This window comes from Nicotiana tabacum, chromosome 16 (genome assembly GCF_000715075.1).
Source record: "Nicotiana tabacum cultivar K326 chromosome 16, ASM71507v2, whole genome shotgun sequence".
Lineage (NCBI taxonomy): Eukaryota > Viridiplantae > Streptophyta > Magnoliopsida > Solanales > Solanaceae > Nicotiana > Nicotiana tabacum.
The window spans coordinates 81,563,392-81,581,230 of NC_134095.1; the positions used below are offsets into that span (position 1 = coordinate 81,563,392).

The window sequence follows — 17,839 nt, forward strand, 5'->3', positions numbered from 1 at the left end:
GGTTTTCGTCTATTGCAGCCTCGATGACCAGGTTGAACCAGAAGGGTGCCCAATTCAGGTGGTCGGAAGAGTGTAAGGCGAGCTTCCAGAAGCTCAAGACAGCTTTGACTACGGCACCAATGTTGGTTTTGCCTAAAGGTTCAAGGCCAAATACAGTTTATTGTGATGCATCTCGTATTGGACTTGGTGCGTTGTTGATACAGGATGGCAAGGTCATTGACTATGCTTCGCGGTAGTTGAAGGTTCATGAGAAGAACTATCCGATTCATGACTTGGAGTTGGCAGCCATTGCTCACGCGTTGAAGATTTGGAGGCACTATCTGTATGGCGTGGCATGTGAGGTGTTCACGGATCATAAGAGTCTACAGTACTTGTTAAAGCAGAAGAAGCTAAATTTGAGGCAGAGAAGGTGGTTGGAGCTATTGAAAGACTATGATATCACCATCTTATATCATCCGGAAAAGGCCAATGTAGTTGCCGATGCTTTGAGTAGGAAGTCAGCCAGTATGGGCGGTCTTGCTTATATTTTGGTCGGTGAGAGACCGCTTGCCTTGGATGTTCAGGCTTTGGCCAATCAGTTCGTGAGGTTGGATATTTTTGAGCCCAGCTGTGTGTTAGCTTGCACAATTGTTTGTTCTTCTTTATTGAAGCGTATCCGAGATCGGCAGTATAATAATCCTCATTTTGTTTTCCTTAGAGAGAGAGTGCAACATGGAGGTGCCAAGCTGGTTACCTTAGGAGATGATGGAGTTTTGAGGCTGCAGGGTCGAGTTTTTATGCCAAATGTGGATGGGCTTCGAGAGTTGATTTTAGAGGAAGCCCATAGTTCCCGATACTCTATTCATCCGGGCGCCGCTAAGATGTATCAGGATTTATGGCAGCATTTTTGGACGAGGAGAATGAAGAAGGACATTATTGCATATGTGGCTCGGTGTTTGAACTGTCAGCAGGTTAAGTACGAGCATCAAAGGCCCGACGGTTTGCTCCAGAAGATTGAGATTCCTAAGTGGAAGTGGGAGCATATCACTATGGACTTCATTGTTGGACTCCTACGGACTCAGAGGAAGTTCGATGCAGTGTGGGTTATTGTTGATAGGCTGACCAAGTCAGCACATTCTATTCATGTGGTAGTCTCCTATTCTTCCGAGAGGTTAGCTGAGATCTATATCCGGGAGATTATTCGCCTTCATGGTGTGCCCGCGTCTATCATTTCGGACCGAGGTACATAGTTTACCTCACATTTCTGGAGAGTAGTTCAACGAGAGTTGGGCACACGGGTTGAGTTGAGCACATCATTTTAACCTTAGACGGACGGGCAGTCCGAGCGGACCATTCAGATTTTGGAGGATATGCTCCGAGCTTGTGTCATTGACTTTGGAGGCTCGTGGGATCAGTTTTTACCTTTAGCAGAGTTTGCCTACAACACAACTACCAATCGAGTATCCAGATGGCTCCTTATGAGTCTTTGTATGGTAGGCAGTGTCGGTCGCTGATTGGATGGTTTGAGCCCAGAGAGGCTCGGTTTTTGGATACAGATCTAGTTCAGGATGCCTTGGACAAGGTCAAGATTATTCAGGATAGGCTCCATACAGCTCAGTCCAGGCAAAAAAGTTATGCCGACCGTAAGGTTCGTGATTTGGATTTCATGGTCGGTGAGCGGGTGTTACTTCGAGTGTCGCCTGTGAAGGGCGTGATGAGATTTGTGAAGAAGGGCAAGCTTAGCCCTAGGTACATTGGCCCGTTTGAGATTCTTGATCAAGTGGGAGAGGTGGCTTACAGACTTGCATTGCCACCAAGCTTATCAGCTGTGCATCCAGTGTTTCATGTGTCCATGCTTTGGAAGTATCACAGCGATCCATCCCACGTGCTAGATTTCAGCACTGTCCAGTTGGACATGGACTTGTCCTATGAGGAGGAGCCGGTAGCTATTCTAGATTGGTAGGTTCGTTAGTTGAGATAGAAGAGTTTTCCTTCTGTTCGTGTTTAGTGGAGAGGTCAGCCTGCTGAGGCATCGTTCTGGGAGTCCGAGTCTAATATGCGAAGCCATAATCCCCGTCTTTTCCCCGACTCAAGTACTTCCTTCTTATGTCCGTTCGAGGACGAACGATTATTTTAGAGGTGGAGAATGTGATGACCTAAAAGGTCATCACTTGTTTTAGAAATAAATTCTATGTTCCAAGACATTAAAAACCTCTTTCAGTATCATCTCGATTTGCGTGTGTAGTCCGGGCGCGTACCCGAAAAGCTATATGTGAAAATCTGTAAAAAAAATAATGAATTTTGCCTTTAAAATGAACTTAAGTTGACTTCTGAAAACATTTTGGGTAAACGGATCCGGACCCGTGATTTAACGGTCCCGGAGGGTCCGTAGGAAAATATGGGACTTGGACGTATGCTCGGAATCGAATTCTGAGGTCCCAAGCCCGAGAAATGATTTTTTAAGGAAAATTATTTTCTGGAAAATTTATGAGTTTTTTAGAAATGAAAATTATTTGGAAGTTGTTGGTATCGGGCCCATATTTTTGTTCTGGAGCCCAGTACAGGTCTTATATGTGGTTTAAGTCGAGCTTGTGAAATTTGGTAAGAATCGGAAGTCATTTGATGTGATTCGAACCCGTAGTTGTAAAAATTGATACTTTGAAAGTTTTGAGGGTTTTCTTAGATTTTTGTGCTAAATTCGTTGTTAAAGATGTTAGTTTGGCAATTCGATCGCACGGATAAGTTCATATGATGTTTTTGAGTTAGTATGCATGTTTGGTTTGGAGCCCCGAGGGCTCGGGTGAGTTTCGGAAGGTTGTAAACTTAGAAAAAAGTTACAGGTTTTCAGTTTCTGGTGCACAGGGATTTTGTGTTTCGCGTTCGCGTGGCTTCACTCGCGAACGCTGTAGGCAATCTCCCTCAGGTGAAATTTATTCTTCGTGAACGCGGAGCTTGAGACGCGAACGCGAGGCTGTGGGGGGAATACCCTACGCTAACGTGTCCAAGCCCTCGCAAACGCATAGGGTTAGTGTCCTTGGGAGGGATTTCACATTTTACTCTACGCGAACTCGGCCACACAACCGCGAACGTGAAGGTTCTGAGGGCTGAAGCTTCGCGAACGCGAGGCTGTTATCGCGAACGCGATGGTAAATTAGGCCTGACCCATCGCAAACGCGACATACCCATCGCGAACGCGACAGACCCATCGCGAACGCGATGAATGTCTGCCTAGTGATTTTAAAACAGAAGCAAAAACGAGCAGAACCCATTTACTTTATATTTTCAAAATTTGGGAGTATTGATGCGATTTTCAAATAGAAATTTCTTCCCCAAAATATTGGTAAATGATCATAAACCTTTTTCTTTCGATATCGCATTGCATTTCATCAATTTTCATCCTAAAATCTAGGGTTCTTAGGGTAGAAATTAGGAATTTGGGTAGAGTTAGGGCTTTTTGATTAATTGGGATTTAGACCTCGTTTTGGGGTCGAATTTAGAGTCTAGTTGCATATTTGGGCTCATGGGTGAATGGATGATCGGATTTTTGTCCGAACCTCGTGTTTTGACCAAGCAGGCTCGGGGTCGATTTTTGACTTTTTAAGAAAATTGATAGAAAACATATAATTGAGCATTGAATATGAATTCTTTAGCATTTATTGATGTTGATAAATCAATTTGGACTAGATACGAGTTGTTTGGAGGCAAATTCTAAAGGAAAGACGGTGTTTGAGGCTTGAGTTGGCCGTAGAAGTTCGAGATAAGTGTTTAGTCTAACCTTAGCTTGAGGGATTAAGAGTTGTGTCCTATTTGCTACGTGTTACTTATTGAGTACGACGTATAGGCATGGTGACGAGTATCTATACGTTGGTGTCAAGCATGACCGTGAGTCTTAAATTGAAATTGTTGTGTTTTTAATAAATACTACGAATGCCTAAGTTGTTGATTTTCTGTGTTGAGCAAGGATTATGATTATTCTCTTGGAAATTACTTATGATTTAGTTTTGGAGCTAGTTGAGGAAGTTAGATGTTGGAACAAGTTTGGTTATAGCTGATTTTCCCTTGCCGGGGCGTATTTACTCATATTGTCGATTCCCTTGCCGGGATAGTGGTTTTCTTTATTGATCCTTACCCGGGACTCTCTTTGTGATTGGTGTTGAACTGTATATATGGATCGGGTTGCACGCGGTATCAATATTATATTTGGATCAGGTTGTACACCGCAATAATATTATATTTGGATTGGGTTGCACGCCGCAACAATATTATGTTTGGACCGGGTTGCACGCTGCAACAACAATGTAATTGGATCGGGTTGCACGCTGCAATAGTGATAAATAATATGGATCTGGTTGCACACCGCAACAATATTTTTATGATTTGGACCGGGTTCCGCTCCGCAACAGTAGATGATAAAAGTGTTTGTTGGTTGGTTACGATTTCCTTATTCTTTTGCTGTGAATTCTAAATTGCCTTTATGTTTTTCTCTTGACCTGCTATTGATAAATGATATTTCCCCGCAACATGTCCCCCTCCTATCTTTAGTTGTTTATTACTGTTTTATTTTTCGCTGTATATTATATAACTGCACAGGTTTATCTGGTAGTCTGGTCCTAGCCTCGTCACTACTTCGCCAGGATTAGGTAAGGCACTTACCAGCACATGAGGTTGGTTGTGCTGATACAACACTCTGCACTGTGTGCAGATCCCGGAGCGGCAACTTTTGGACCATAGCTTTGGGTGGCTACCTTCAGTCCAGTCAGAGATCCCGAGGTAGTCCTATAGGTGTACGCAGGCCCCAACGTTCTCCACTATCTTTATATTCTGTTTCCATTTACTTTAGAGACAGATTATATCTTTCATTCCAGACAATTCTTTGTAGTATTCGTAGATGGTCCATGATATTGTGACACCGGTTCCGGGTAGAAATGTACTTGGTATTGTCGTACTTGTTTTTGGCTAAGTTATCAGATTACGTCTTCCGCATGTCTTTATTTATTATTAATATTTCACTGTTGATCGTATGTTGCCTTAAACTGTTAGAAAGGGCTAAATAAAAGAGTTAATGAATCTATAATACTCGGCTTCCCTAGCTTCTGCGAGTAGGCGCCATCACGACTCCCGAGGGTGGGAAATCCGGGTCGTGACAAAAACTATCCTTAAAATAAGAAGAAATACTTATACATTAATATTCTAAGTATTAGATTTAACGGTTATTTTGGTATATACTATATTTTGTTAAGGGTATTTTTTGTAAGAAGAAAAGTCAAAACTGCTTTTGCTTCTGCTTTTGGGAAGAAGCTATTTTTTTTCTGCTTCTGCTTCTTCCCAAAAGCAATTTTTCCCCAAAAAAGCTTTGCCAAACACCTTAAGTTAAGAGAAAAAAGTATTTTTGGGGAAGAAAGCACTTTCGGCCTTGGAAGAAGCTTGGCCAAACACGCTATTAAATTAGTGTACTAAAATTTTGAGCTGCTAATTTAATATTTATGACTACTTGTCTTGAATTTGTGAACTGGCAATTTAAAAGTCAGGACTAAATATCCTAAATTTTTGAATTGCTAATTTAAAATTCTGGACATAACATTCGAATTTTCGTACACAATTTTCGAACTTTAGGACACGAGTTTTGAAGTTTGAACCTCAGGATGTCGTGTCCTAAAATTTGAACGAATTGACTAACCTTTTTAATATACTGTAAACTGTGAATATATTTTAAACATCATGCTTAAAAGTGAATACGTAGTGTCATTTTTTGCAAATTTGATTGACGTAATATTCCTACCCCTTTACTCATTTGCTCATACTAGTAATTTTGAGGCTATGACATCAAGCACTTTGTTGGCTATGACGCTAAAACTAGCTCTATAGACTGTGTTAATCCCAAATAAATTGAAATTAGCTATACGAATTTTCACTGATTATGTTACTCAATTTTTATCATCGCAACCTAATATTTTCCAAATACAAATAAATATTACTCTATCCATTTTAATTTCTATGACATAGTTTGACTTGACAGACGACACGAATTTTAAAAGAAAAATAGCTTTTGAAATTTATGATCCTAACAATTTAAAGGGTAAATGTTTGTGGGACTTTTAATTTGTGTGGCTTTAAAATCTTCTCATTAAAGATAAAGTGAGTAAAATAAAAAGTTAAAAAATTAAATTATTTTCAAATATAAAATTGTGTAATTCTTTTTTAAACGGACTAATAAAAAAAGTGTAATACAATAATTTATATCGGAGGGAGTATAAGAAGTTCTCTAAATTTTTGAAACATATAAATCTCCGTAAGACAAAACATTCATAGAAAGTATAAGATCTACAGTGCTAGTGTCGAAAAAAAAAAACATATTATCTACTAATATATATCGCCTAGATATTTTTTTTTTTGTTGTTGTTGTTGTTGCTATCATTATTGCTATTTTTATTCTCTTGAAATAACAAGCTGTTATAAAATATTAGATTATGAATTCTTAACTCCTAAAGGATAACACCCACAACTCTTCTCTATTATATAGATAATAATACCCGACTACTCCTAACATTATGCTTGTGATTCTCACACCTCTCATGATTCTTTTTCATGATCCCAATAGTTAATGTCATATTTAAGACAATCTTTGTGTTATCTCTACTTAATATTATACATCGAGGATGAGAAGTCATATTGTACATATTTGAAATCACTTAAAAGAAATAAGAAAAGCTCTCATCTCTCTACATTTCTTGCTTTTATCTTTGATGTTATTATATTTTGAGCTTACTTTTTTAACACGTTATCAGCATGAGTTTTTAATTATATGCAAGCTAATTTTAATTTTCTTTCTCTCTGTTAGACGTATGTCAAGCTCTCGGTTTTAATAGATGAAGGATTTGAGATGCATGGTATAACTAGCAGAAAGAACCGTGCTTCTATTTTGACGATACTTACAAAATTAAATTTAGGCGAAATACCTATAAGACACCTAAAGTTGACACCATTTTTCATTTAGATAGTTAAACTAGGCCCCTTTTCATCTGAACACATTTCATAGGCTTATAATGTACCAATTAGACACTTTTGCCGCAGGTGCCATATCGCGTGAGTTACATCCTACTTAAGCGCGTGAAAAGAAAATTTTCAGCTGGTATATCTTTAGTAACGGTAACATGTGTGAAGTAACGTTAATTCTTTATATCTCTTCATTTAAACCCTAATTCCTTTCCCTATTGTAAAAAATCTAATTTTGCTCCTTCATCACTTCTCCTTCTCTTCTTGGTGTCAATTCTTTTCTTCTCTTCTTTCTCTCGTTTGTGTTCTCGCCAAGTTTTTTTAAGTGAAGGTCGAAACTTTGTTAAAATCCATTATGTCGAACTTATTGGAATCGGCGAACTCGTCAATGTCACCTTACGCTGCCGCTCGAATTTGTAAGTGTGGTGTTTCTCCAAAATTGAATACTTCATGGACCCAACTAAATCCAGGTCGTAGGTTTTTTGCTTGCAAAATAGGAAAGGTAATTTTTGTTCTTAATTGTATTTTATTAATTATTTTCTATGATAATAATTGATCAAATGTGTTTGTTGTGTTCGTAGAAAAAGGGTGGATGTGATTACTTCTGGTAGTATGATGATGAGATGCCTACTCAAGCAAAGAAAATAATTTGGGGTTGTTAAAGATAGTGAAAGCTTTTGAAGAGGAGAAGGTTCGAGCAAAAAAAAAGACTGATCCTTTTGACCGTTGTTGCTGTATTGTGATGTATGGTCGTGATCTTTAGGTGTTGTTGATGCTGTCTTTAGATGTTGGTGCAGATTAATTTGGTTATTTTAGGTGTTGTTGCTACTGAACTTTTGTAATGTTAGAAGCTATGTGATATTGTATTTTGGAAGTAATGAAAAATTATTTAAGTTCTTGTTGCTGCACAAAAGTTATGGAATCTTGGGCATAAAATTTTTTACACAACTGATATCCTTTTTATATTGGCTGCTACATTTCTTCACATAGGTGACTGCTACATGCACTATTTTTGTTGTTTGATATGGAATAGCAGTCCAATAAGAATGGCAAAGGCAGAAAAGAGGCGTTTGCGAAGCCAAGAAAGTTTCTTTTGTTTGGTATGGAATAGCACTCTTTGATATGTTACCTTTTTCTAGCATATGAAATGACTCAATTCTGCTTCTCAAGTCTTCATGTGAAGCAACAGATATAGTAGTACTAAAAATAGTAGTGTACTTCTTCTTACTGTGCTCTATGCTTTGGCCTCACATGTTCAACTGTAGTTACTACTCAACCTACTAGTATTAGCTAAGAATTGTGATGCATAAAAACATGAAAAACTCCCAACATCAACTGAAATTGTGATGCATTACATTAAGAACACGAAGATTACACAACTGAATGGAACCATAACAGTTTAGTTCTTCAAAAATTAGATCCCAAAATATATTAGTTTGCTGCTACCATAGAGCCAAGAATAGACCTTGACTATGTATAATTGTTTGCTGCTACATAATTATATAGTCAAAAAAATAAGTTCCTAAGATACTAATTCTTGCAGATGTTTGCCTTCATCTACTGCAACTGAGAAGATGTGACAGCATCTTGACCCTTCCACCTCAAGCCTCTTGCCTTAAAACCAAGGTCTATTCCTGTTGGAGTTGCATTGTTATAAGTTGAACCACCTACTAGAACTCTTTGGCTTGATGTTCCGGGCTGCAATTTACCAAATAATGAAGTACAATCAGTAAGTTATTCTAAGTGATATTATAGATAAATATGTATGAATATATACATTTAGTATTTGAGTTCCACTTGCAGCCGTGTAGATGCCAAATCCAATGTTTTTGGACCTTTTTTCTCCTCCTTTTTCAGCAACTTCTTTACCCGCACCCTTCCTCTCTTTTTGGAAAGTAGTTCCTTTACCCTTTGGAGGAAGTTGACTACCTAATCCTTTTTACCTGCATCCCTTCCTCTCATGTGTGCTATCTTCACTATTAGCCTCTTAACTATTAGTAAATTGCTCATCCCCACCTAAATTACCTACATATCTGGAAGCCTTATTTCTTTCAATATCCTCAAATCTCCTATCAATACCTACTTCTCCTAGTGGTATTTCCTCTGCTGCAATTGGTTTTTTCCTCTGCTTACTTTGCCTCTTGCTCCCCCTTTCGATCCCTAAAAATCTCAATTCATCATCACCTTTGAATCATCTTCTTCAGGGATAACATCTGCTTGTGAGTCACTACTGTCAACATCTGATTGCACTCCATTTTGATCTATGATCTTGTTCATCACTATTATGAGTTGGTTTAGCACCATTCAAATTTGACAGAGCATCATTGAGATTTGAGATATTTTCTAACTCTTCCTCATGTGGCTCAATAGTCTTCAATATTTATATTACTCTCAAGTAGTGCCCTAGCTTTAAATTGGTCATTACCACCCCACCTATTTCTGGCCCACATAGAAGACCAATTGAGTTTTCGAGTACTTTAGGCCGACTCACCACATGACGCAAATAAACATCCAAAATATTACCATGTTGTAAATCTTTCACAAATTCATATAATTAAAAATCAGATACAACTTGGATAAATTCACCATTTTATTTCTTTTGACAAAAAATCCTTCGACAATTGTATACCCAAGGTCTTTAACATAAGCGGACAACTCAACAACGCTAAAGTGGTCTTTATCGATAGCAACAGAAAAGGCATCTAATTTCCCTTTGTATATTGGGATAGGTTCTTCGATAAATGTAATCCCATGGTGAAAACGAGTTAAAATATAGTCATCCATAATATTCCCTTAGATAAACGCCAAAGGACCAGCACAAAAAAAATCCAAAAAAAGAAATCTAGCTTTATCAAAAACTTTTACAAAAAGCCATAACTACAGCAATAGAAATAAATAAAGTAGAGATTGGAACTTAAGAGTTGAAAATACCGTAAGACAGCAGTAGAGAATAGCAAATACCAGCACCATTGACTGAAAGTAGAAGAATCTTGTTAAGTAACGATGGTTTCTTCGATTCCATATATGGAAAAGGAACAGAGATAATTTTGTTTCGGCGTTTTGTTTATATGTTTGTCTGATTGGGAATAAGACTATATAGTGAAATGGACAATCAGATGATGTGGCACGATTTTAATGGCTATGTGTTCCACATAGACAGAGATTGCAGGCACACGCTTGGTGAATTCATAAGCCTCCGCAAAAAGTGTCTAATTGGTACATTATAAGCCTAGGAAATGTGTTCGGATGGAAAAAGGGCCTAGTTTAAATGTCTAAATGAAAAATGGTACCAACTTTAGGTGTCTTTGTATGTATTTCGGGACATTAGCTTTTCCTTGGAGTGCATGTATATATGATTTTCAATAATATTAAAAATATACCGAAATTAAGCATATTTAATCTGAGGCATGTGAAACACTGTCACAATTCAAAATTCACCTAATCGTGATAACACCTAACTCAAACCACTAGATAAACTAAATAACAATTACACAATTCTAATGAATATCAATAGAAAGTCAATAAGTGAAATATCTGAATTCTCATACAACATCCCAAGGACTTGTAGTACAAGTAATGAGCCAAAAAAATTTAAATTTACAAAGCTGGTATGATAATAAATACAACATCTGTTTGGAATGTACATAAACAGAGTAAGAATCTAAAACTACCAAAGACAAGTGGCATCTACATCCGGAAGATCAGTTATATCTTCAATGCCAATTCTCGTCATCCATAGCAGCATCATCTCCAATATCTGCACGCAAGGTGCAGAAGTATAGTTGAGTACAACCAACCACATGTACTCAATAAGTAATAAATCTAACCTCGGACTGAAGGCAGTGACGAGCTCGGAAGAAGGTCAATATCCAACATCAATAATTAATAACAATATGATAACAATTTTAAGTAAGGTAAACATCTAACATCATGATAAGTATAATTTGAGAATACAATTATAGTGAAAGTATGACAACCATTTAAAATAATAAGTGTAATAACCTGATCGGTCTTTTTGAGCATTTACGTTCCGTTAAGCTATTTGAAATCTTGAGTAGCTTCATATGATGTATTATGGCTTGTGTAAATCGTCGGTCTTGGTTTTCAAGTGATTCGGAAGCGATTTGGAAGAATGAATTTCATGTTAGAAGCTTCAAGTTGGAAGAGTTGATCAAGTTTTACTTTTGTGTATTTGACCCCGAATTAGAGTTTTGATAGTTCTGTTAGGTCCGGATTGTTATTTTGGAATCGAACTTGTGCCCAAATTTGCACTTGGATATTTATAGAAGTTTTCGGCACTAACGGATGAAAGTTTAAAATTTGAAGGTTTAGAAAGTCCATGAGTTTGACTGAGAGTTGACTTTAAGGATATCAAATTTGGATTGTAGTTCCGAGAATTGGTATAGCTTCGTTATGTCATTTAGGACTTGTGTGCAAAATTTGAGTTCATTCCGAGTTGATTTGATATGGTTCGACCTGAGTTTTGGAAGTTGAAAGTTCAACAGTTCATTAAGTTTGATTTGAGATGCGATTCATAGTTTCGATGTTGTTATGCGTGATTTGAGTCCTCGAGTAGATCCGTGTTATGTTACGGGACTTTTTGGAATATTCTGATGGGGTCCCGAGGGCCAAGTTCTCATAATGAAGTACGCGTTCACATAGAACCGAGGCGGAAGCTGGGAGCTAGAAATTCTTCAATGGGTTCGCGTAAGCTGGGATGCGTTTGCGAAGGTTGGGTGTCTACGTGCTTCGCATTCGCATGGATATTCTCGTGATCGCGTAACGTATTGTTGGAGGAAATGTAGTTTGTCCTTCGCGATCATGAAGTTTGTTCGGGGATCACATAGATGATTTCTGGGACAGTGATTTTTCTTCTTCATGATCGTGATAATATTCCCGTGATCAAGACTTATTAATTCGTCCAGTGATTATAAGAACTCTATTTTCGGGGTTTTCAGATATTTTAACATATTTGAAGTAATGGATGTGATGACCCAAACGGTCATCACTTGTTTTAAAAACAAATTTTGTATTCTAAGGCCTTAAAAACCTCCTTCTGTCTCACCTCGATTTGCGTGCGCAGTTCGACCGCGTAGCCGGAAAGCCATTATGTGAAAATCTGTGAAAAATGATGAATTTTGCCTTTAAAATGGGTTTAAGTTGACTTCTGTCAATATTTTGGGTAAACAGACCCGGATCCATGATTTGACGATCCCGGAGGGTTTGTAGGAAAATATGGGACTGGGGCATATGCCCGGAATCGAATTCCGAGGTCCCAAGCCCGAGAAATAAATTTTTAAATAAAATTATTTTCTAGAAAATTAATGAGTTTTTAGAAACGAAAAATGTTTGGAAGCTGTTTGGAACCTGGTACAGGTTTTATATGTGGTTTAAGTCGAGCCTGTGAAATTTGGTAAGAAATGAAAGTCGTTTGATGTAATTCGGACCCGTAGTTGTAAAAATTGATACTTTGAAAGTTTTGAGGGTTTTCTTAGATTTCTATGCTAAATTCATTGTTAAAGATGTTATTTTGGCGATTTGATCGCATGGATAAGTTCATATGATGTTTTTAAGTTAGTATTCATGTTTGGTTTGGAGCTCCGAGGGCTCGGGTGAGTTTCAGAAGGTTTTAAACTTAGAAAAAATTGCAGGTTTTCAGTTTCTGGTGTTCTAGTGTGTTGTTCTTCACGTTCGTGGAAGGACTCTCGCGAACGCGAAGGGTAAATCATGCTGAAGGAATTTTCCTTCTAAGTGAATGCGAGACACAGGACGCGAACGCGAAGCTTTGGGGGTGTTTCCCTTCGTGAACTCAGACCTGTTATCGCGAACGCGAAGGCCTTTGGGCCTGGGCAGGGGGAGAGGGATTTTACTCTACGCGAACGCGGCCACCCGACCGCAAACGCAAAGGCTCTGGGGGTTGAAGCTCCGCGAACGCGAGCCTGTTATCGCGAACACGATGGCCAATTGGGCCTGACCCATCGCGAACGCGACAGGCCTATCGCGAACGTGATGAAGGTCTGCCCAGTGATTTTAAAACTTAAGCAAAAACGGGAAAAACCCATTTACTTCATATTGTCGAAATTTGAAAGCATTGAGGCGATTTTTAAAGAACAATTTCTTCCCCAAAATCTAGGGTTTTTATGGTAGAAATTAGGAATTTGGGTAGCGTTCGGGTTTTTTGATTAATTAGGATTTAGACCTTGTTTTGGGGTCGGATTTCGAAACTAATTGTATATTTGGGCTCGTGGGTGAATGGGTGATCGAGTTTTGGACCGAACCTCAAGTTTTGACCAAGCTGGCCTGGGTTAAATTTTTGACTTTTTGGGAAAAATGATAGAAAACCTATACTTAAGCATTGGGAATGAATTCTTTAGAATTTATTGATGTTGTTAAATCAATTTGGACTAGATACGAGTTGTTTGGAGGCGGGTTCTAAAGGAAAAGCGGTGTTTGAGGCTTGAGTTGCTCAGAAAGTTCGAGGTAAGTGTTTGGTCTAACCTTAGCTTGAGGGATTAGGAGTTGTGTCCAATTTGCTATGTGTTACTTGTCGAGTACGACGTATAGGCATGGTGACGAGTATCTATACATTGGTGTCAAGCATGACCGTGAGTCTTAAGTTGAAATTGTTGTGTTCTTAATAAGTACAACGAATGCCTAAGATGTTGATTCTCTCTGTGTTGAGCAAGAATTATGATTATTCTCGTGGAAATTGCTTATGGTTGGGTATTGGTGTTAGTTGAGATTTCTTTGTGAAGTTAGATGTTGGAACAAATTTGGTTATAGTTGATTCACTTGCCGGGACGTATTTACTTATACTATCGATTCCCTTTTCGGGATAGTGTTATTTCCTTATTGTTCCCTTGCCGAGACTCTTTTGTGATTGGTGTTGAATTGCATGATATGGATCGGGTTGCACTCCGCAACAACATTATATTTGGATCGGGTTATATGCCGCAATAATATTATATTTGGATCGGGTTGCACCCCACAACAATAATATAATTGGATCGGGTTGCACGCCGCAACAATGATAAATAATATGGATCAGGTTGCACGCCGCAACAGTGTTTTTATGATTTGGGTCGGGTTGTGCACCGCAACAATAAGTAATAAAAGTGTTTATTGATTGATTACGATTTGCTTATTCTTTTGCTATGAATTCTAAATTGTTCTTTATGCTTTTCTCTTAAATTACTGTTGGTAAATGATATTCCCCCGCAGCATGTCCCCCTCCCATCTCTAATTGTTTATTTCTATTATAGTTTCCGCTATGTATAATATAACTACACAGGTTTATTTGGTAGTCTGGTCCTAGCCTCGTCACTACTTCGCCGGGGTTAGGCCAGACATTTACCAGCACATGGGGTCGGTTGTGCTGATACTATGCTCTGCACTGAGTGCAGATCCCGAAGCGGTAGCTTTTGGATCGTAGCTATGGGTGGATGCCTTTAGTTAAGTCGGAGATTCCTAGGTAGTCCTGCAAGCATTCGCACGCCCCGACGTTCTCCTCTATCTTTATATTCTATTTTCATTTACTTCAGAGGCAGATTGTATCTTTATTTCTAGACAATTGTTTGTAGTATTCGTAGATGATCTGTGATATTGTGACACCGGTTTCGGGTAGAGATGTACTGGGTATTGTCGTACTTGTTTTTAGCTAATTTATCAGATTACGTCTTCCACATGTCTTTAATTATTGTTAATATTTCATTGTTGATCGTATGTTGTTTTAAACTGTTAAAAAGGGCTAAATAAAAGAGTTAGTGAATCTATAATACTCGGCTTGCATAGCTTTCACGAGTAGGCGCTATCTCGACTCCCGAGGGTGGGCAATTCGGGTCGTGATAAGTTGGTATCAGAGCTCTAGGTTACATAAGTCTCACAATTCATAGACAAGCTTAGTAGAGTCTGAGGGATCGGTACGGAGATGTCTGTATTTATCCCTAGAGGCTACAACGTTTGGAAAAACTTCACGTTTATTCTTTTTTATCGTGTGGTTTGGTTTCTCAATGCTAATTGAATTTCTACTCTATTCTTTCGCAGATGGAGAGAACACGTGCTTCCTCATCCACCGATCAGCATCCCGAGCCCCCAGCAACAGCTCCCACGAGGGGCAGAGGGCGAGGCTGAGGCCGTACTAGAGGTCGAGGTAAGGGCAGAGCTCAACCTAGAGCAGTAGCACTAGCGGCAGAGCCTCAGATTGACTTTAATGATGAGGTTCTGGACCAGACAGTTCCGGTAGGCCCAGCTCAGGTCCCAGAGGGGTTTATTGCTACCCAGTACTATAAGATGCTCTGGTCTGTCTAGTGGGCCTTATGGAGAGTGTCACCCGGGCAGGCTTGCTTCCTATAGCACCAGCCGTCTCTCAGGCTGGAGGAGGAGCCTAGACTCGTGCTACTCGCACTCCAGAGTAGATGGCTCCCCAGTTTCAGAATCCAGCAGCTCAGCTAGTTGGAGCGGTTCAGCCGGGTGTGGTAGTTTAGACCGGTTATAGAGTTGCTATGTATGCCGATGCTTTGTGGAGATTGAACAGGTTCACCAAGCTCTTCACTACTACTTTCAGCGGCACATCTTCAGAGGATCCCCTGGATTATCTAGACAGCTGTCATGAGGTTATCAGGAACATGGGGATAGTGGAGACCAATGGGGTCGGCTTTGCTACTTTCTGCTTGTTTGGATCTGCCAAGATTTGATGGAGAGATTATTGTCTGGCTAGACCAGTCAGATCACCATCTTTGACTTGGGAGTAATTTACTTAGCTATTTTTGGAAAAGTTTCTCCCTATCACTCAGAGAGAGATTTATCGGAGACAGTTTGAGCACCTCTAGTAGGGTTCTATGACCGTTACTCTGTATGAGACCAGATTCATCGACTTGGACCGTCATGCTCTTATCATACTTCCCACTAGGAGAGAGAGAGAGGGTGAGGAGGTTCATTGAAGGACTTATTCAGCCGATTCAACTCCAGATGGCTAAGGAGACGGGGAGTGAGATTTCTTTTTAGGAGGCGACCAATGTGACCAGGAGAGTTGAGATGGTTCTATCGCAGGGGGTAGTTAGGGGTCTGACAAGAGGCCTCGTCATTCAGGCAGATTCAGTGGTGCCACGTCTGGAGGCAGCGATTCGTATGGTAGGGGCCATCCTCCTAGGCCTTTCTAGTTAGCACTTCAGGTTTCTCATGGCGCTTCAGGTGGCCGTGGTTCTCATATGCAATATTTTGATCAGCAACCCTACAATGCACCACCAGCTCCTATCAGTGCACCGCCACTCTAGAGTTTTCGAGGTGGTCATTCGGGTCGCCAGGGTCAGTCTCAGTTTCCTCAGCCGCAACACTCAAGTGGATGCTTTGAGTGTGGTGAGTATAGTCATATCCGGAGGGCTTGTCAGATATTGGTGGGTATTCAGTCGCAGCAACAGGGTTCCCATGCTATGGTTCAGGCCCCAGGTGTTCCACCGCCCGTTCCACCAGCTAGGGGTGGGGGTAGAGGTGGAGGTAGAAGTATTAGAGGTGGAGGTCAGGCAGTTAGAGGTGGAGGCCAGCCAGCAGCAGGCTGTCCCAGAGATGTAGTGCAGGGTAGTAGGGCCCAGCCCCAATGTTATGCTCTTCCAGCCAGGCCTGAGGCTTAGGCTTTCAATGCAGTTATCACAGGTACTATTCTGGTTTGTGGTAGAGATGCTTCTGTTCTGTTTGATCCAGGGTCTACATACTCCTATGTGTCATCTTATTTTGCACCGTATCTGGTCATGCCTAGTGATTCCTTGATTGCCTCTGTATATGTGTCTACACAGGTGGGTAATTCTATTATGGTAGATCGAGTCCATCATTCATGTATAGTTGTGATTGGGGGTCTCGAAACTCGTGTAGATTTATTACATCTGGATATGGTTGATTTTGATGTCATCTTGGGGATAGACTGGTTATCACCTTACCACACTATCTTGGACTGTCATGCCAATACGGTGACCTTAGCCTTGTCGGGTTTACCCCATTTAGAGTGGAGAGTGATGCTTGGTCATTTTACCCGTAGTGTTATCTCTTATGTGAAGGCTCGACGTATGGTCGAAAAGGGGTGTTTGGCTTATTTGGCATATGTTTGTGATTCTAGTGCCGAGGTTTCTTCTATTGTCTCTGTGCCTGTTGTTCGTGAGTTCCCTGAGGTATTTCCTTCAGACCTACTGGGTATGCCACCCGATAGGGATATTGACTTCTACATTGATTTGGCTCCGGGCACTCAGCCCATTTCTATTCCACCATATCGTATGGCCCCTCCTGAGTTGAAAGAATTGAAGGAGCAGTTGCAAGACTTGCTTGAGAAAGGCTTCATCAGACCTAGTGTCTCACTTTGGGGTGCGTCATTGTTGTTTGTTATGAAGAAGGATGGATCGATGCGAATGTGTATAAATTACTAGCAGTTGAACAAGGTTATAATCAAAAATAAGTATCCATTACCGAGGATTGATGATTTGTTTGATCAGCTTCAGGATGCCAAGGTATTTTCGAAGATTGACTTGAGATCTGGCTACCATCAGTTGAGGATTAGGTCATCCGATGTCCCTAAGACAACTTTCTACACTCGGTACATGCATTATGAGTTCTTGGTGATGTTATTCGAGCTGACAAATTCCCCAACAACTTTTATGGATTTGATGAACCGAGTGTTCAGGCCTTACTTAGAATCATTCGTGATAGTCTTCATTGATGATATTTTGATCTATTCCTGCAGCCGGGAGGAGCATGAGGAGCATCTTAGAGTGGTTCTTCAGACTTTGAGGGACATTCAGTTGTATGCCAAGTTCTCGAAGTGCGAGTTCTGGTTGAGTTCAGTTGCATTCTTAGGTCATGTTGTATCAGCAGAGGGTATTCAGGT

The 17,839-nt window shown here is 39.9% G+C and overlaps 1 long non-coding RNA gene across 1 annotated transcript; it reads right to left on the reverse strand.

Moving 5' to 3' along the window:
• Positions 1-8,303: 8,303 nt before the first annotated feature.
• Positions 8,304-10,025, reverse strand: LOC107792039 (uncharacterized). Its single transcript, XR_001649427.2, has 2 exons — positions 9,904-10,025; positions 8,304-8,670 (listed from the first exon to the last, which is right to left on the reverse strand). It is a non-coding gene; the product is annotated as an uncharacterized LOC107792039 (long non-coding RNA).
• Positions 10,026-17,839: the final 7,814 nt, after the last annotated feature.